This window comes from Xiphophorus maculatus, chromosome 22, assembly GCF_002775205.1.
Source record: "Xiphophorus maculatus strain JP 163 A chromosome 22, X_maculatus-5.0-male, whole genome shotgun sequence".
Taxonomy (NCBI): domain Eukaryota; kingdom Metazoa; phylum Chordata; class Actinopteri; order Cyprinodontiformes; family Poeciliidae; genus Xiphophorus; species Xiphophorus maculatus.
Genome location: NC_036464.1, coordinates 1551450 through 1572436, shown reverse-complemented (window position 1 = coordinate 1572436; position 20987 = coordinate 1551450). Strand labels below are relative to the sequence as shown.

Sequence of the window (20987 nt, the reverse complement as noted above, 5' to 3'; positions counted from 1 at the left end):
TAGCAGCAGACTCAGCACTCCGTAGCGTGAAGGCAAAGATCTAAACACGGCTGTTTGATGTCATTTCAGAAGCAGCAGGTTCACAAAGGAAACTGTGTGGAAAAATGTTGTCAAGATGTAAAACATAATCGACAGAAGGACCTGGCTGGGTGTGAATTCACACTGCTGACATGCGCTGAATAATGCATCTTACATCCCAGTTTTGTCCTGTCTCTATTGTCAGCAGGAAAAAGAAAACATTCTCACTTTAATGCATGGATGACACACGACCAAGGAGATGGAAGTTGTGTATCTGTTGCAACATGTCTTAGATTCCTAGATTCAGATACACGTGTGTGTGTGTGTGTGTGTGTGTGTGTGTGTGTGTGTGTGTGTGTGTGTGCGTGTGTGTGTGTGTGTGTGTGTGTTGTGTGAGGGAAATGAAATGTGTAATTAGACAGAGACAACACTTTGATTAAGCGCTCTCATCTTCTAATCCACTTTGCCCTGATTCGGCAGATTAAGCCCTCTGCTGAGTAATTAACTTATGGAAATACAATATTTGTTGGAAATAAGAAACTTCCACAGCCTGCTGGAGTGTTTGCTAATGTTGTGTATTGTGTAGTCTGTGCAGACTTAACGTATTAATGTGTTTGGAATAAATTATTGCATATGGTCCAAATCAATTGTTTTCACTGAGAGAGTGAGAAACCTCAGAGAAGTGAGAGTAGAGCAGAGGTGAAACTTGTGGCAAATTTGATTACTTTAATGATGCTGAAGGATTTAAAACAGTTGTTGTGTTCATTGCAGTGAATCCATTAGCTCCTGGTACTCCAATGTTTCTTTTACCTTTCCCAGCCTGACATAAACTCTGTTTCCTGCAGGGGTTTTGCTCATGCATCAGTTTCATTATTAGCAGGCTGTAAACTTGATGAAATGCAGATGAGAAGAAGCTTGAGTTCTTCTCCATGTATCTCAGACTTGGGCCAGTCAGTGTTGCCTTTGCTTTTTCTTTCTGTCCTCCTGCTGCTGCATTAGTTATCATATTGGTGAGTCTGTAGGAGGTTTCCTCACCTTGACATGTTTCCATGCTTTAGCCCAGGTCTTCTGTATACTCCCTATCAGCCACTGTGAACTCAGGAAAACTTTGAATGCAGCATCATGTTCTGGTTTGTTCATCTAAATAGGCTCTATAGATAAAAACAGTTTAAGTCTATATTTGACTTAAAATAATCAAAAAATAGGTTGATGCCAAACAAAGCAACTCATTAGTAATGAGTTGTTGTCATCACAGCACGCTCATTGTGGGGATGTGTGGGGGTGTGTGTATTCCTGAAACCTGGATATTCTTCCATACTCCTGGAACTTTCTGCTGTATCAGCCTGTTAAAGTCTTTAATGCCAGCATTGCCACTGGGACAGCTTTGGGTTTCGCACTTCAGCTCAGTTTGTTCCCGTACTTCTTGTTCTTCTCGTGCTTCTTTTCTGCTGTTCAATTTTCCTTGTTGTTTTGTTAGGATGAGATAAAAGAACTGCTTCTCTTTCTCTACTCTAATTCTAAAAGTGAGAATCCAAGTCTGAAGCTTCAGTGTAACTGACCAGGGGTGTGTTAATCCTTAAAATAACTACATTTGGTTTTGACCTGTAAGGGTGACTGCTAATTAGGCAGCTGACCAAGTGAGAATGCACAGAAAGCGGTGTGCTTAGACGTAGCCTGAGCTAACAATGGTTTTAAATGTAGCATCCTGAAACAACTGCCCTTCTGTGTTTTCTGCTAATATTCATGCATTGGATTATGGGATGGATTGTTCACAGTAGCAAGAACATTTTCAGGAAAGGTCAAAAAATGTACATGTTGCAAGACATCAAAACTCATCTCTGGTTCCTCCATGATGTGACTTTTGTACTGAAAGAGCTGGTAGATACTTTCAGCCCAAGGACAATTTCCTAAAACTTCTTGTTCCAAAACCAGACTGATAATCCCAAATTAGCTGCCTTACAGTCTTTGACTGTTTATAAAAGATTTCTACAGAAGAGGTCATCACACATCACAGTGGAAAACAAATATCTCAGTAATTTCTGGGATACCTGGGGAATCCAACACAGCATCTGTAGCGCTTCCATGTGGCTGCGGGTGAAAACAAGACGATCTGTGTGAATGAAACAAAACAACATCCTCCATTACTCCAGAAATGATTGACCCAGAAGTTTCTTTTGTCTGCTAAATCTCTAAACATTATTAATTGTCTGACTGCAGTTTTAAAGTCCAGGCTGTAGAAGCAACACCTATTGTATAAACATTATTCTGAAATTTGCACTTGATTGCATTTGATTTTTCTGCCTTTATTCTTTGTTTTCTTAAAACTGGAAAAATATCATCTCAAAGCAAAATATACATCTTAAAATGTCATTTGAACATAAAATGTTTCATCTTTTTAAAGTGCTGCACAGACATCATAACATTGTCCCTAATGCATCTAATGTGCAAATATACTGGCTGCAGCAGATGTCTCCTAGTCAAACCAGTAGCCTCTGGGTTGGATCCCACTAACAGGATTTAGTTTTAAAACCCACTCCTTTTCCCACAGTGGGCGGGTATCCATGCTGGTTCTCTCTACACTTCAGAAGTTGTTCCACTATTTCATAAAAATGTAGTTTAGATGTGTGAGCAGAATTACATTTTGTAAAAGCAATGGCTTAAATAGCCAGGCTTTTTGTTGGTGTCTTAACATTCATTATGTATCGTTGCCTGAGTTTGTGCTTCTTTAAAAATACGAAAAAGACATAATAATTAACTACCATACAATTACTTTAAGACAAATACAAAACTTAACTATATTAAAAAATGTATGATTGTATTTTGTTTGTACGTTAATATTTGTGCATCTCATATGCTGTACTCGTAAAACTTTTAGATGCAGCTTCTAATCTGAAAAACGATATTTAGATATTTTTCAAAAATATTCTGTTGCTAATTTCATCTGTCAGATTGGTCTAGTCAAAGACCTATATCCAATTGAGAATGTGTGGCAAGATTTGAAAAGCGATGTTTCCAGACAACCTCCATCCAATCCGACTGACTTTTGTTTTGTAAAGCTTGTGCATCTACATCAGCTGGAAACGGTAATATAACTTGAATAAATATATATATTTTACTGAAGAATATGTGAAAACTACCCTATTTTTCAGTATAACTTGGTCTTTATGAAAATCCTGGAGACAGCTTTGTCCCCTTCTGTCCTAGAAACACTTCAAGAAGCTGAAAGGTGACAGAGTTGGTTTTGCTCCAGAGCCTCTGGCTTGTCAGAGACCCGTTGGCTGATTTTACAATAAATTATTTGTAACAGAAAGAAGCGAAACATTTTCAGAGACAAACACAACAAACCTAGATCTTTTATTTTATCTGACTAAAATGAAAGAACTGAATAATTTTTTTACTGTTTGTTTTTTGTTAGGTCTGTTGGATCTAAATGAGTCGATTTAATTGAATATAGCCCAATTTCTGTTTTCTCTCAGAATAGCAGGCTGAGATAAAAGTGGGAATGTGAATAACTGTGTGTGATATCAAAAGTCACTTAAATTTAGCTGTAGAAACTGGATGACCATTACTAGCTGGCAGTGGTTAGATTATCTGACCAGATAACACTTTGAGTTAGACTTAAAACACAAGGACAGAGGACATTATAAATGTATCTGGTCCTTATCAAAGTTTTAATGTATAAATCTAACCTTGGGTGTAGAGAAACACACAGTGCATCCCATGTGTCATTATTTCATAAATTACAATAAAGCCAGAAGGGAGAAACAGTGTAGAAAAATGGAGTTCTGCTTGTTTAGAGGGAAAGTAGCAGCCAGGTTCTGATCAAATCAACTTCATTTTCAATGTGATAAAAACAGGAGCTTTGGTCAATTTGTGATATAACATATTCAGATGTTAGTGTGCATTCACACCAGCTCTGCCTGGTCCACATTAGTTCCTTTTCTCTGGAGAATCTGATTGGTTTGAGGAGATGTGGATGCAGAATCACACAGTGATGTGGACCAAAAAAGTGAACTCTGGTCCTCTTAAAGTCTTGGTCCCGGTTTGGTTGAAGTGAACTTTGGCGCAGTACGAATGCATAGCTGAACATCAAGCAGACCCAAAAGGCCTTCTGGGTAAATACAACCAACACAAACACTCGTGTGAAGCTTTGGAAGGAGAGAATGCTTGTGTTTTTTTCCCCCACAGACAAAAGGGTTTTAAATCCTGCAGCAGGTGACTTGTTGAGCTTTGCTGAAGAATCATCAAATCTTCACCAGCTTCCCTCTGTTTTTGTGATGAGTTGATAACTCTTGTTTTTGTTGGCTTAGTTGCAAAAGTCAAAACTTTCCCACTTAGACTGCAAACTCATCACTTCAGCTTGTGGGTTGATCAAATTTACCCACCACTTCATAAATGAGCCAACATTCAGTCAGTTGGTTACAATTTCCACTTGTGTTCCATATTAATAAAGTGCTGCAGCTTAACTTTTCCACTTCTTCTATCACATTATTTTAGTCTCCCAATTTGGACAGTTTGCTTACTTATGCATGTGAGTGTGCATGCGTGTTTGTCTACACATGCCTGCATTACTGGGTTCTCCAGCGCGCGCTGCTGGTGGCAGATCAGCTTCGTGCAGCTGCTTATCGGGCCCAGGTGGGTCACGGCTGATACCTGCCTGAGCCACATAGAGCAGCTAACCTGGAAATTGATGTTTCACATCAGCGACCACCTCTCTTTGCTCGAATGCAGAGAGGCAGCGGAAATGAGAAGGGGAATTTAAACGTGAATGTGTGTGGGGGCATTTCTGTATGTTTGTTTGTGTTTGTTTCTTCTTCTCTTTGTGGCTTTGAAAACGGAGGGACTGTCAAAATATAAAATGTTAAAATAAAACTCCAGATTTTTCAACTTGAGTTTTTGTAACTGTTTTAGTATTTGGAATAAAGGACATAGAAAACACATGGGTACATTTCTGAGTGGCTCTACTGTCTTTTCATGAGTCTGAAACCAATGAAATTTAAGTTTGGGACATAAAGCAACTTATTTTACCTCACTGAGATGTATTATAAAAACATATCAGTGAAAAGTTTATCTATTTCAGTAACTTCACATGCTGTTAAAATCAGATATGTACTCTCACTTTATAAAAAAGCACATAACTTTTTTTTTTTACCGGATATTAAATGAGACAAAACTTTTCCAGTTTCTGTCAGTTAGAAATATATGATCTTTTTATTTGCTGAGGTTAAAACTCAATGTGTTAGAATAATTATCTAAGTTCATTTACTTGTGAGATTATTTGAAAGGTTATGTTTTCATATTATTATTTTGTGTGTAGTTTACTTGACTCCTTTTCTTCTGTGAAATACTATTAACCATTTTTAGGATGTTTGCCTGGAGGCTAGAGACGTTTACACATTCCTGTGGTATCAGCTTTCTGTGGGGCTGATTGGTTGCAGTCAGTCTCATGCCCTTGTAAGGGCATGTCCACAGAAGGTTCCAGAACACCCTGTAGAAAAAGGTCATTGGTCAAATTCTTTGTGTGACTATGTGAAAAAGCCCAACCTCCTTCCTTGTATTTTCTAATAAAGCCAAATGCAGAGAAAGATTGGGCAGAGTTGATTCCAGACAGTGTTTGTCAGCGGTGTTCCGTGTCTCGGGTCTACTCTCCTCTTCTGCAGAAAAGTAAATTGTGTCTCTGGTTGATTCTTTGCAGGTTAGGAATTAAAATAAACCTAACACAATGGAATAAAAATCTAATAAAATTCTCAGTTCAGATTCCAAGTTCAGAACAAATGCTAACCAAACAAATCACAAAAATCTGTTTCATGTTTGACATAAAGCATAATCATCAAGACTTTTGGGAAGATATTCTGTGCACGGATGAAACAAAAGCTGATGTTTTTTAGATGGTGTGTAAATCATTATATCGGGGGTTACTTGTAAAAACTGATGGAAACTTGAGAGAGCTACGAGGAAAATGTCCAGCCAATATTCTTTACTCTGAGCTAAAGATAGACTTGGGTCATGCAACAGGTCAATTATCCAAAGCACCTGTTGGCAATCCAGCCTCTCCATGGCTGTAACAGACAAGGGGGAGGTTTTTGGTTTAGTCATTCTGGTCTTAAATCCAAAAATAATCTTGAGTCATGGTCTGAAATAAGTAATTTTTTCCTGTTTCACTGAACTAAAATCACTCCCACCTTTAACCTAAAACTGTCACAGTAATGTGTTTTAATCCCAGACTGCCTTTAAGGTTCAGATTTGACATGATTATATGTCGTTCCCTTCAGAAAAACTGATATTTTGAAAACTTCAAGCAGTGTATCATCTGGTATCAATGAGTTGTTTATGTAAAAAAGAAAAAAAGAACTGTTGCTTACCAGCAGCTCAAAGTTCAGAAACATCTCAGTTCATCTTGTGGCTGTTTATTTAGTCCAACTTTTCTTCACTTTGCTCTAATATGATCTGCTTCATAAAACGCTCAACCTTCAGTCTCTGTTTCTAGTTACTTGCAGAATAAAATTGCATTAGTTGCTTGCAGAGTAACATCGGTGCTGGTGATGTGTATGTAAAGGTTATCTTGTCCTTGTCCTTGTCTTGAACGCTGACATTTGTTCTCATAAAGGCCAGAGATTCAGTTCCAGAGAGGGAGAACCGACAAGAGGGTTGATCGCTTCCTGTCAGCTCATTTACAGGCTGATCTCAACCTGAAAGCCTTTTTATTATTTCTTCTTTTAATAAATTCTTTTTGTTGGTTTGGTACAGAATTTGTAAAAATGTATTTTAAATGTATGTAGTCTATGGATGCCACGAGTATAATAATTTATGCACAATTTTTTTCTTTTTCTTGCTCACTTTACTTGTATTTCTTTCAGAACAAAATGTGTACATGTCCTGATAATTCGATTTGGACTTTCAGGCCTAAAATGAACTTTAAAATGATTTAGACGTTCAAAATGCACCCAGTCTTGTGTAAGTTGGCAACAGAAGTGAGTAAGTAGTGAAAATGAACTTTATCCAGCCAGTTGGTGATACATTGTTACTTAGCCATGATAAATGCAAAAACATTTTGCTAGCTAGTTAGCAAGTTTATATTAGTACGTATTGGAGGTTGCAGAAAACAAAGGTGGGTGGATGCTTTCATGCAGCACAATGAGCCTAAACATACAGCCAGAGTAACAATTAAATGGTTAAGACTGGTCCAACACTTCTGAAGCAAATGACAGAATCACATCTTTAGTATGCAGTCAAGTTCTCCAGAGTCCTGCTAATGACCTGATTATCTGACTCAGGTGTGTTGAAATAAAGACACATCTAAAAGGAGCAGAACAATCGCCCCGAAGGCCTGGATTTGTCCTCAGTTCAATTAGGATATGTGTCCAACACCCAAACGGAGGAAACCTGCGATGAATTTGTTTCATCTTCAATTCAAATTCAGCTCTTCTGTCAAAAGTTGGAATCTGGCAGATCAGAACTCAAAGAAAAGCTGCAAATGGTATCAACAACAAAAAAAATCCTGATGGGTGGATTTCTAATCAAGACTGACAGAAATAAAATAAAAAAATAGGAAATGCAACATTTTACATTATAAGACTTAATGATCTAGAAAAGATTAAACACACAAAATTTAGAGCTATTAAATCCAGATCAGCACAAAACAAATAACATAAAAGCTCATTAAGAAGGCAGCTTCACTTTTTGTGTAAACATTTTTGCTCTTATTGAGAAAGAGAGCAGAAAGAAATAGAAAGCAGATCAGAGACAGACGTCTCCAAAACTGATCAGCTGCAGCAGCTGCCATTTCACGTCTCATCTCTGTTTTTATGATTCACCTCAACGCTGTGTCCTTTTTCCCAGATTGACCGGAGAGGTCAATTGCCAATTTGCCAGTGTCAATGTCTTTTTCAGGAAACAATATTAATTTTGCCTAATTAGAACCTGAAGCTAATGAGCGCCACAGATAATGAGTTAATTTATTATCCATAAAACAAGTGTGGTGTGTTATGGGTTTGACAAAACGCTCAGATCGCTGCCACTGCACATCAAATTCAGTCTGCGCTTTAGTAAAAATTAGGGACACACAAGAGATTTATGCACACACCATCAGCTTTAACACACTCAACTTCTCTTTGTCTCAGTCACAGACGCAGTGCAGAAACACACAGTTGCTTTAATATCTTTGGGGGGACATTCCAGTGGCAGAATGTCCCCTCTGGCTCATTGCCCTGACCTTTACCATTACAACTGAAGAGGTAACATAAACCCTTACCCAAACATAATTCAGACCTCTAATCTGAAAGCTCAAACCTTATCATCCACTTTTTAGTTTGTGAAGATGATTGTATGAGAGCTCTTAGTAAAAACCAGGAGACACCAGAGTTTGAAGAATCTTTTAGTAAGATTGAAAATCAAGGTAACAGTTCAAAAAGGAACCATAGTTTTAAGGGTGGGATGATATGAACCAAACTCAACACACTGCCTGGCAAAAATATCACATTATATTATTTCACTTGACCACCATTATCTTTGCTTATGGTACATTTTCACTGTGGGATTGTTTCAATAAACTTCTGCAATGTGACAAGATTTATGTCCATTTTGTGTCACATTCATTCTTACCAAGATTTATGGATGTTGGGAGAATAGAAATGCTTTTAGTTTCACTATTAAACAAAACTCTGAGCTCTGCTGTTCTTCTTTTATTTGGTTTCACCAAACATTTAGGTGATCGCCAATCATATCGTCATCCAAGATTTCTTTTTGACTAAGTTTCTTCTGTTCGATGCATGCTGTAATGCGTTGGACAGTTCTTTTTCCAATTTTAGTTTCTGCATCTCTTTAGATGATCTGACCCTTCTGAAACAGACCAACATGGTTTCCATGAACACAGGATTTGACTTTCCACATGGTTGTTTAAGAAATGAGAAGCTACTCATTGCATCAGTTGGTGTTAAATAACTTGTCAGCTGAAAGATAATCAATCCTGCAGTGATTAGACTCAAATACATTTGCTTAGTTAAATCAAAGTGGCAAGGTGGTTTGTCAATATTTTTGCATGCTATCTCTAGTAACCTCTTGAAAATTCAAATCTGCTCTTAACCACTGTATTGTCTCTGTTCAACCCTAAGACACAGTAGAAAATTCAAATCTTATGACTTTGTGAAGGAGTCACACAATACTAATTTGCTGTCTTAATCTGTGATTTAATAAAAAGTGTGTAATTGAGAGTATCCTGCAGGTTTTGTCCCTTTAATGATCTAAAATCAGTTCTGTAGGTAAGAATCCCTCTTGTCTGCACTGCAGGTCTTGCTTATCAGCTTTGAAGGATTTTCAGATGAGCTTTTCTGTTCCTCTTTGAAATCCAACTACAGTGTAATCTCTAATGGTCCTTCTGTACTTTTTTACCTTTTTTTTTTACAGTTTTTTTGTTAAACGGTGTGAATTAAAATTGAATTTTAAAGGGAGAATAATAAGAAAACTAAAGGTGTTGAAATGATAAGGAGGGGAAGAAAAATGGACGAACAGAGAAGGGAGGAACAGTGAGCCGTCACAAAATGTAGATGCAAAAGTCATGCACATGGAAAGATTGGAATAAAGGCTGGGCAAAAGGGGGAGATGGATGTAAGAGATACTTTGCAGCAGATGGACATAAGTGAGAAAGAGATTCTGTGGAAAGATGGAGATGCACAACTACCCCTGCCTATATAAAGTCCAGCTGGCCTTGGCCTGTTTGTGCAGTTATTCAGCTGCAATGAGCTGAGATGGACCCAATCATGCAGGATCAGACATGCTGGTGCGCTGTCTGGACAACAGTATTACTTTACAACTGTTGTACCATACGGATCAGCAAGAAAAACACCATTATGATGGAGAGCAACAATCTAGTGTGGCGCAGTGGAGATGTGTTGGTTTTTATGTGAGTGAAAGGTTAACCTGTGTGACTCCAGGGAGAGGGGATGAAAACACACAACACAAATTCTCTTTGTTGTGCCATGAAGGAGTTTTCTGTTGTAAATTTTGTGTTCAGTGAACAGGAGTAGTGGTAGAGTAAATATATCAATAAGAACTACACTTAAAAATGCATTTAAAAGCATGTTTAAATAAACAGAACTATGGTAATGTTGAATAGCCCCATGCTATGTGGCAAAGGTGCAGTTTTGTGTATTTTTCAGCCATTTTATAGCATAATTGGTTAACTACAGTATGTTACCTTCAGTTGTTGTAAAAATTTATCAAATATGTCTTGAAAAAATTCTGAAACTCAGTTGTCAGGAGATCATCACACTTGTCCTCTATTAACTTTTAACAACATTTTTACCAGAGTTTCACCAAGAAGTAGCTCTTATAATAAACTCAGCAGACACTCAGTTCCACCAGATGTTTGCTATTTGCTGCTGGCTAGTCTGAAGGAGCTGAGTGGGGGCGTCCTGGGTGACGACTGCTCTGTGAGGTGGAAGCTTGGAAGTTTGAAAACTCTAGCTGTGAGGAGGAGCTGCACCTATAAGGCGGTGCTTGGTCCCACCAAGCGTTTTGCACAGTTGAATAGTTGCCATGGTGATTAAAGGACTTCTCCAACATGCCTGCAATTAGACCTTTTTTCACGACTGCAGATGGTAACCAGTTTTGATACTGCAGAAACAAACTTTTCTTTCTGCCCTATTGCTGACCGTTTCTATGTTGATTCTCCCCAACGCTGCTTTTCTTACAAATCGGATTTTACAAAATGTAAACTGTTTTGTTCTTTACCTTTCATGTTTCTAAACTAATACTCAACCAACCCAGCATGAGAAACAGAAGTAGCTGCTAGCCTCAAAGTTTCCAAATCCTGACTCTTGACCCTTGGTCCTGCCACTCTGCAGCGTCCACATCTACATTTGCAGGCTGGCAGAAACTGGAGCAGACTCATAATTCAGTAACACAGGGGCCAATTGATAAGCATGTAAACAGAGAGAAAGGGGATGAAGGTCAAGAGGGAGAGGCTTTTGTTTTAATGTGATTCTATCTGTGTGTGTGTGTAGCTTCACAATAATGGTGGCATGTTCCATTACCCGCCTGTGATTTAGCTGATTCTCAGATAATTGTCAGGCCTGGTGAGGTCAGCAGAGGGCGGGTGTGTGTAAGAGGGGTTCGGACCGAAAACAGAGCCGCTAACGGCAAAATGGAAACCAAATTAAAAACTAAAGTGAGCAGCTGAACCAGATGAAAGGAGCAACATGTGAAGACGGAAGGAGCAGAAAAGATTTGGGCAGGCGTCAGAAAGTGTCATTGTTGACAGATATTTGTGAAAGCCGGCAGCAATGGTACAATTGTGAGCGGATGTGTGTGTTTGCGGTGCCGTTGTGATGGCGACAGGCCGGAGTGGCTCTGCCGTCACTCCAGAAACCTCCGAAGAACTCAGCGAGCTGTCCGCTTGCTTCAGAGCAGCCTGCGTCCCTCTGTCTGGCCTCCACAACCAAGACAAACCGTCACAAAAACATGACAAAATGCAAGAGGGAGAGAGAGAGAGGTGGGGAAGTTTGAGACGGTGATGGGATGTCGTGGAATGAGGCGAGAGCAAAAAGCTTTCCTGTGTGTTTGCAGGCAGAACTGAGCTGCGTGAGAATCTGCAGTGACAGGTCTGCTTCTTCTCACCAATGCGGGGGACAACTGTCTGCTAATGTCCTTCACTGTCCTTCATCTTTCACAATGTGATTGGTTAGTCACAGCCTTGTCACTCAGTGTTTTCATCATATCACCACTTGGATGTCTTAAAAACCAATCCTGGGCTGTATGTTGGCTCCCACGCCTCGCTCTCATCAGTTCATTCCACACTTTGCTGAATCAGCCTTATTAGAGCGAGGCGATAAATGATTCACATCTTCAAAGTAGTGTCAACATTGAAAGTTGTTGAAGTGATGAGAAGTCTTTTGTTTTGCTTTCACTTTTTTTTGTTTTTACTAATATATTTCTCAAGAAATGTTTTTATGACAACCAGACATGAGTAAAACTGAAAAAGTTGCTTTAAAAGCCCTCAACGCCTGAGGTTGTCCTATTCTGTCTCTCAACTTATTGTGGAAAATCTTGGCACATTTTTTTCAGTTTATTGAGGTTTGCAAACTTAAATGCAACTTAAGGCATTTCAGTCATGCTGAGGTCAAAACTAGATTTTTTCTTTGCAACCCATTAACTTGTGGCTTTGCTGTTTTCTTATTCTAGATTTGCTTCTGTTTGACATCATGGGATAATTCAGGCATCTGTTGCCAGACAGTCGGCCTCAACTTTGTTCCCACAGTACTTTAATTTATGTATGGTCAATTTATGAATGGTTTGTGTTGTTGCTATGCTATGTTTGATTTTTATCAAACATGGTTCTGTTTATTATGATTAAACATCTGCTCTTTGGTCTCATGCGTCATAAGGACGTAGTTTAAGAAATGTTGTGGTTTGTTCCCAGGATCTTCCAGCTTCTCTTTACAAAGAAGAAACTTTCTTCTCGCAACTGTTTTAAATAAACCATACTTTACACATTTTTAATTTTCTAGTAATCCTGTTTAATCAATTTTAAACAGATGTTACTATTTCTTGACTTGCCATGTCCGTATGTTAAAAAACAGATTTTACAAATACATTTGTTTTTGATTCAAGCCTCCAGCATCCTGGGGTAAGTGAAGCATCTGGAAAGCAGAGTTTGATAGGAAGCTATGCTGATATTGGGTCTTTGCTGCATATTTGAGTTGGTTTGATTCTGGATCAGTAGAGTTGTGGTAAAAATTTTTCGACATCCCAACATAAATAATAAAATATGTACCAAGGACCCTACTGTGACACTACAGTGTTTAAATGTCTAGTCATTGATATGGAGGCCATATTTTGCTATGCTTGTGGGGTTTTTTATTGACTTCCCTGCATGATCTGACCTTGGGATGAATCGGCTGGGGCTTCCACTCTGCAGCAGGTGCTTCAAATGTCTTTTGCTTGTGAATAATCTTTCTTCCTCTGAAATGACAGACTTCAGAATCACATTATGACCTCTCCCAGATTGATAGGTAGCAACAATGGCTTCTCTAAGGTCTTTGCTGGTGTGTACTGCCTTTGCCTGATGGTCACACACACACACCTGTATGCTACAGAGCAGAAAACTGACAAAAGTACTGTCCGTGCATATCCTAAACATTTTACTTTGAAACCAGACAAGAACAGAGAGGGTGTAATTAGTTTTTCCACTCACTGTGCTACAGACTGCATCAGCGCTTTCATCCATCCATAGTCTGTTCAGGCTTATCCTTGTAGGAATGCAGGAGCGTTGGTGACATCTCCAGCCTGGACAGGCCACCAGTCCACCACAGGACAATACAGAGACACACAGGACAAACGGCCATGCACACACACACAACAGTCAAGTTTTTACACTGATAGGAACAGAGTCGCTGGAAACAGGATCAGTAGAAGACTAAATGTCTAGTTCCACTAGTTTAATAAAAATATGTTTCATTAGGATATTTGTCTACATTTACACATCTATGTAATGTTTCCGTTCTGTGTAAGTCATTGTGGTGAAAAGCATATCTTTCCACATATCATAAGTGACTTACTGGTGTAGACCTGCAGTGAAAACCTGGAGATGGTAAAAATGGTGATGAAAAATGTGATGTTCTCTACATATCAGTGTTGTTTACAGTCACATGTGTGCTCCATGTCGAGTGGACAGTCCTACAACATAACAGAAGAGCTTGACTGTGTGTTTTCGAAGGTGTGTATTTCACTCTAGAAGGGCTAAAGGAATAGCAGAGAGTGTTCTCCACCCGTCCATGACAGATTTAGTCATAAATCTATTGGATTAATACACGGCCTCCCAAGGACTCTCACTGTGTGCATTATTGAAACACAGGAGTCACTAAAAGCCACACCTAAGCCACTATTTGTCTCTCTTTCTCTCTCTGCCATCGCAGTTATTGATGTCGCAAATACAGGGATGTTTACACACCTACACACACCCGACCATAGGAAGAACATGAATTTAAAAACAATTAATGAATGAAAGATTAGAAGCAAATGTGATTTTGTAATTGCCTTGTTGGACTGCAATTACTTGTTTTAAATTTAGCAGTTTAGGTTTTTTTAGTTCATATCTAGAAGTATTAATTCTTGACAACACAAAAAGCAACTGAAATAATGATTTCATTTAAAAGCTATAAATCCCTTAAACCTATTAACTGCTTGTGCCGTCGTGGATGGATTTGGAGCTTAACCGACTGTTTTCAGGCAGTACCACAGAACCTCAACTGGTTTTAAGTCCAGACTTTTGCTAGGCCACTCTAAATCCTCAATTTGGCTCTTTTTTTTCAGCCAATCAAAGGTAGACTTGCTGGGTTGTCCATATCAATATCAACCTATTTAACTTCATTGTGCTGGAGCTTAAATCATAACCTGAGTTTTGCAGAGGATTTTCCAGTAGCCAGAAGAATTTCTGTTGCCATAAGTTTCTACATATTGATGCAGAAAAGCAGCCTCAGACCATCATACTACAGATTTGACTGTAATGTTCTTTTTTTTTTTTTTTTACAATGCTGTGTTATTTCTCCAGACATGATGGGCTGGAAGAACATTTCACTTTTTTCTTTTCACTCCACAAAATATTTCCCCTAAAATCTTGAGGATTATCCAGATGTCATGCAGTCGATGAGCGATCTGTCCCAGTGTTGTTTTTAGACTTGAATGATGAGTATTAACCTTAACTGAGCCAAGTGGGGCCTGCTGTGTTTTAGATGCTCTTCTGGGTTTTTTCTGGCCTCTTGGATAAGTCATGGGATATAAATCTGTGGGCTTACGTTTTGAAATTTTTTGGCCTTCTCCGTCTTCTCTACTGGTTCTAAGTGATTTCTTAACTCGACATGGGGGACAGACATCAGAAAACTTAACTTACTTAACTTTGTTTGATCTGAGACATTTTAAGTGAGAAAAAAATAGAAGAAATCTGTGAAGGAACAGACACTTATTCATATCATGTAAGACATGTTATTGCACTATTTTGTTCGTTGGTAGCATGTAATATAAACATACAAACATAATCAACCTGCTACTTTTATTTATTTATTGCTTCATAACCCTACAATATCTGAGTATTATCTGCTAATATTCATCTTTCAGCTGTAAGAGATTCACCCTAAATGCAAACATGTACAGCTCTCTTTGTATGGAAATGGATGTTCAAACGCTTTCCAGCCACTGGGCCATTATCATTCCAGATAGATCTTCTTAGTTTATTTCCACGTCTAAGTGGTTTCCCAAAGGCAACTTAAATCTTTAGACAATAAGAGCGCTCACAGCACCTCAGGCCGAGAAAGTAGTGATGAGTTGATTTCAGCTCATTTCCATCTTATTTCTAAAGGAATAGAAGAAAGATTAATTTATTGTGCGTTATACTGGTGGGGAAAGCAGGAGATAATGCACATGCCCCCAAAGAAGGTCTTAAAAGGATGAGCCTGAAAGAATGACTTAAATCCCCTGATGAGATCTGACTCCTCAATTACTGGTAAAGTTCTTCATAGGAGCTGGGTTGACTTACGGGTCAAACGTTGGTGTGAATGATGAAAATTTCAGCTCAGAGGTGAACTCTGCTTGATCAATACTAATATCCAGGTTATATTTTTGCTCAGTGAAGAACATTTATGTAAAGCTCACACCAAAACATTTTCTTGTCTTGACTGTATCGTCTAAAGGCAACAAAAAGTCTGTATTATGAGGAATATGCCTAACCCTCAAGTTCATGACACAATGGTTGAAAAGTGAAGTTATTTAGACAGATAGCAAAGGAAAATTTTACAAAAGATAACATTTTGTGGTTTTAATATTGGATAGTTATATGGTTATTATGTGTTTTAATGTGTTTTGTTTTTGATTTATGAAAGTGTGAAGTGCATCCCCAATATTCACGAGGGTCAGGGAGTTTAACCTGTGAATACCTAAAGACTGCAAATACCTGAAACACTTACAACTGCCAGTTTTAATCGTTTAAGTACCAAATATACCTTAATATGCATTAATTCAGACATTGGAAACCACTTTAATACCCCAGAAGCTAATTTACTGCCTACCGTATCTCCACTCTTCGGGGTTCAGCCAATCAGCACCAAAGAAAATATTAATGAAGCTTTGGGATTGGCTGCTTTCTAAATGCCAGACAGTATGCTCTCATATCTCAGATAACAGTGATTTTTACACATTAAAAAATGTTAAAAAGAGTATTTTATTCTCATATAAGCCGTGGAAGGAGTCCAGAATTAACATTTTAATCATGTATATCATTAGAATAATTTGATGCTATATTGAATATCAAAAAATATGATATTGATGTTTTTTTCTAAACAAAAGCCTGAAAATTTAAAACTAATAAAGATATAATATCTTATGCTTGTTGCTGTCTGGATGTTATCATCTTTGTATGATTGTTTTCTCATTGATTATCAAATTTTCCAGAAAGAACCCAATTCTAGTCTAGTTCTAGTCAGAAGGTCCTCCATGACAGATCCTTTGAAGCATCACATGCTAATTTCTTCCCATTAATCTGTATGTTGACAAATCCTCCACTCCATGGTGAAAATGCAGCGTACCAAACGAGCTCATCCTGCAACTTAGCTGAAGAGTGCGTTTGCTTATGTGAATTTTTGAAGAGTGATTGATGTGAGGCAGTGTTGCTCCATATAGGCCTTGTTGATGTGTTTGAAGGCTCTCTTTTGTCAGCAGATAGTGCAGTAACTTGAGTGGCACCACACTGACTCATCAGCCTGGTGATTGCATGACTTCAGCCCCAAGTCTGACTAGCCCTGAGTGAGAGACCATCCATCAAGAATTTATACAGACCGAGTACAGATCACCGTGCTCTCCAGCTGGTCCTGTGCTCTCAGTGAGACTTAACACTGATCTGAGGTGGCTTCATCTTTTCTTCTGTTTGTCCCTGCTGTGGTAGACAGCTGAACACTGCCCATATACCCATTAAGCCTTTTGTGCCCCATAAAATTCATCGCCATAATTCAGAGCATGGCTGAAATTGCAGAGCTGACAGCGCCTGTCCCAGTGAATCAGAACTCAGATGAACGAGAGGTCTGGAGATGTCACCAACATAATAAATGGGAGTTTGGCCCACAGCCGCTTTTGTTTGAGAAGCCTGCGGCCCCAGGGCAGGGCAAAGGCTAGTCCCCGTCTAACGCGTGCAACTGCTATTGATCCAGCAGGGATCGATGTCCTCTGGCGGCTGATTTAGTTCCCCTCCACTACCTGCTCCGTCTCTCCTGTAAGCTAGCACTAAGTACGAATTTCACATGTTGCTGTCAGCATGTTATCAAATCTTTCATCTCTTTTTTCTGTCTTTTGCTCTGCACTTTTCAGTTCTTCAGCTGTTTTACTTTTTAAGTCTTTTTTTATCCTTATGAAAAAAAGAATTATAATTTCTCTCTCAACGTCAAACATTTTGAGAGGAACTAATAGTAATGAAGCTACTGTTGTTTTTAGTATTAACCACATTTATTTCATATTTTCTTTCTTCTTTTGGGAGATTCCCTTTGACTCTGAACTGGTTTCTTGTTGTTCTCATTTTTACACCTTTTAGATAAATTTCTTCAACATTGAAATATTATGAAAAACATATTTGATACTAATTCATACATTAGTTAGACAGATTTGCACAAAAAGCCATAAACATTACTGACATTTTTAACTGATAGACCAACAAAGAAATACAAAATATTGCTGGTTGCCAAAGTGTTTTATAGCAATAAATCTTAAAAGTGAGGCATGCATTTGTATTTGCAGCTCTCCTGAGTCAACACAGCATCCTTGATCTGTAAAGGGTAAATGAAACAAAGGAAGGATAAACTGTCCACAAAAAGCTGCAATGAGAAGAAGTTGAGTTTCCCCAGATGCTTTATGTGCTTGCTGCTTCGCCGTGGCTCTATAGAGGAAGTGTGAGACTGCAGAGGAAGCCGTGGGTTCGCAGGACAATAGGAGAGAGGGGGGAAGTTGAACGATGGTTCTTTCAGTCCATTGCTCCTGTCACGGAGAAAGTGTTGCAGAGTGGAGGGGTAGGGGCGGCCATTAATGTTCACTGTATCATTCATAACAGTAGTACCGGCATCACTTCCTGCTAAATACCATCGTTTGTCAGAGAAAAGGGCTCAGTGTTACAGATAAGCATTAGAGGAATATCAGCTGTGCACACACACACTTTAACGATGACAATATCTGTGAGGGACTTCCTGTCCTGTTGAAATGAAAACATGCAGCTCTTCTTTTTACATGTTTGGTTTTATCTTTGGAGCCTTTTCCACATAAATGTTTCACTGCTGGTCAGAGCTGATTGACTGTTTGGGAGAAATTACAAGATCAGCACGGTTTCCTTCTTCCTTACAGAAATCTGTTTTCTGACTCAAACTTCTCACAGAACGAGATAAGAACGACAAGATGGGTTTCTAGAAACTCATTCTAGAGAAAATTCACTAAATAATACAATTTTGTACATTTTGCGATCAATGATCTGTGTTTGTTTTTCTGTTTACCCATGCACTATAACCCCAAACAGATATGTCAACGTGTCCATGTAGCCCGGCAGATCAAATCTGTTTTCAGGCTCAAATATTTCCTCTCCAAAATCACAGCCGGGGCAGAAGTGCTAAAAAATATTCCCAATAAATCAATATTTGATGTGAATATTTTCAGCTGTCTTCTGGCTATACACCTTTGTCCCTCCTCTACCAGACGCATTAATAAATGTAATATAATTATATTAATGTGTATTAAATTGTGATAATCTCATATGCATCAAAATAATCAGCATCTTTCAGTGAACAGTGTTTTCAATCTGCATGTCACAAACAGAACCGGCTTATAAATATTCACTGCTGTTTGGTTTGGTTGTAATTTACATAAAAATACATAAGTAAAGGCAGCCTTTCCCCTAAATGCATGAATAATAACTAATGTAAACATTAGTGAACTGCTGTGGTGCATGTTGACTTTTTGCTTGGTCAGACTGTTGATCTTTGGATGCAGTTTGCTTGCAGACATTCAGTGTTCTTGAAAAATCACTTTTGAAGTGGAACACCTGCTCTGTTCTTCCTGGATTTCTCCATTGAGTTAATTCACACTCAGACATTTCAGTAAAGTGTTGGGTTTTCTAAAGTTCTAAAGTTTATGTTTTAAAAGAAAATCTTGAGAAAAGGATGTGTGTCTTCTCATTCTGTAGCTGCCAGATGAAACATTCTGACCCTGGTTCTGCTGGAGGTTTGTTCCGGTTAATGGAGAGTTGTTTCTCTCCACTATTGCCACATGCATTCCAAGGAAAAGTCCATTTCCTGGGTTGCTGAGATATCTATTTGCCAACTGGCATTTGGCCAAGTCGAGATTGGATTAGATTGTATGTAATTGAATCAGAATCTGTCCAGATGATTGGAAACGTCTCAGTTTTATCACTGTTGTTCCCTCGAGTCACCATTTTTAATCTTTCACTTAAGTGCATGTCTACTCACAGGAAGCTGATAGTTATTTTATAGTTGAGAAACCCAAAAGGAGGAGAGAAAAAAAAAACATTATTGATGACTACGAAGTAAAATGCTTAATTTGCAACGTCTTCAACCAAATTATAACTCATACTGAAAGCTGCTGAATTTGCATAAATCTCATTAGACTGCAATGAAAGGGGTTCATAAATCGTTATATTAATTAGTCATTTTTTGCCACCCTTTCATAGGAAAATGGAGTGTATTAATAAAACGAGAGGGGAGGGTGATTGTGAAGCCTAATTGGTTGCTGTGTTAAGAGGTTTGGTGCTCGACTGACAGGTTTGATTTAGTCTGGCTTCACTTCTTTTGTCTGACTAAGTACCTTCAGAGAGGAGTGGGGGCGAGTGTAGGTATGAACATACATACAAGCATTCACATGAGGAATTTACAATCTGCATATTTAAGAAGATCTACCAGGCAAAGAAGGACTGAATCAAAATGCAGATGTTTACTGTCCAATGTCAGCATTCCTCAGAGATTTGCTCTCATATTTATTTTCATTAAGCCGTTTTTCTCTGTCGTGTCTTTGGGCAAAACGCTTCTCCCACCTGCTTTGCAGAAAATTCAGAAGGAATCATTGAATTTTGACAAATTAACTGGACTCTCCTGTAAAATATGAAATATCTTTGTCACTGCAAAGATCCTCAGCAGAGTGAGATGTGTGACTACGTAAGAGTTTTGTACCTTGCAGAGTCAGAAAGGACTGCTAATGCTACACAGGGTCATAGCAAAAGTGTTTTCATTTTAGAAAAAAAATATTTTCATCACTATTACCTGTGGACATGTGAGCAACTTTCAGTTTCTTTTTAACAAAACCATTTTACAAAATAATGTTATACCACTGGGAATTAACATTCCCAGGCTAACAGTTAGCTGCTACCCGGCTTGCATGACACCAAGCGGGAGGTGTGCTCACCTGGACACACCTGGACACCACTTCTACCTGAGACCCAGGGGCCAAAGGTCGCACAAGCCCTCACCTGTAAACTAGTTTTGCACTGAAAACAGTTTTGATGCCTTTGACTGAACAGGAAAAAGAAACTACTGACCTATTGTTAATAAAAGTTGACCAAGGAAAACATTTGATGCCGATTGATTGATTGATTGATTGATTGATTGATTGATTGATTGATTGATTGATTGATTGATTGATTGATTGATTGATTGATTTCTAGAACCAAAGAAGAACCACAAGTTGATTGTTTTACTCACTTTCATTTCTCACACCTTCGTTCACCACTCTGGGCTTATTATCTGTCTGAAAAACATTAAATCATATGTAACTCATCAAGAAATTACTGCACTTTGTAAGTTTTTTTTTATTATTATTATCGTAGTCATGATTTCCACTTTCAGTGAGAAAAACAATTCAAAAAATTGACTTTCTTAGAACTTTCTCTTTTAATGCTTTTTATTTCAGTTTTCTTTTGTCCTTATTGCATGTATGGGAAATGT

At 38.4% G+C, this 20987-nt stretch overlaps 1 protein-coding gene across 5 annotated transcripts in view; it reads left to right on the top strand.

Annotated features, from left to right (window-relative positions):
• cdh23 (cadherin related 23) overlaps window positions 1-20987 on the top strand; it is a 188493-nt gene that overhangs the window by 21466 nt on the left and 146040 nt on the right. The window lies entirely within an intron of this gene.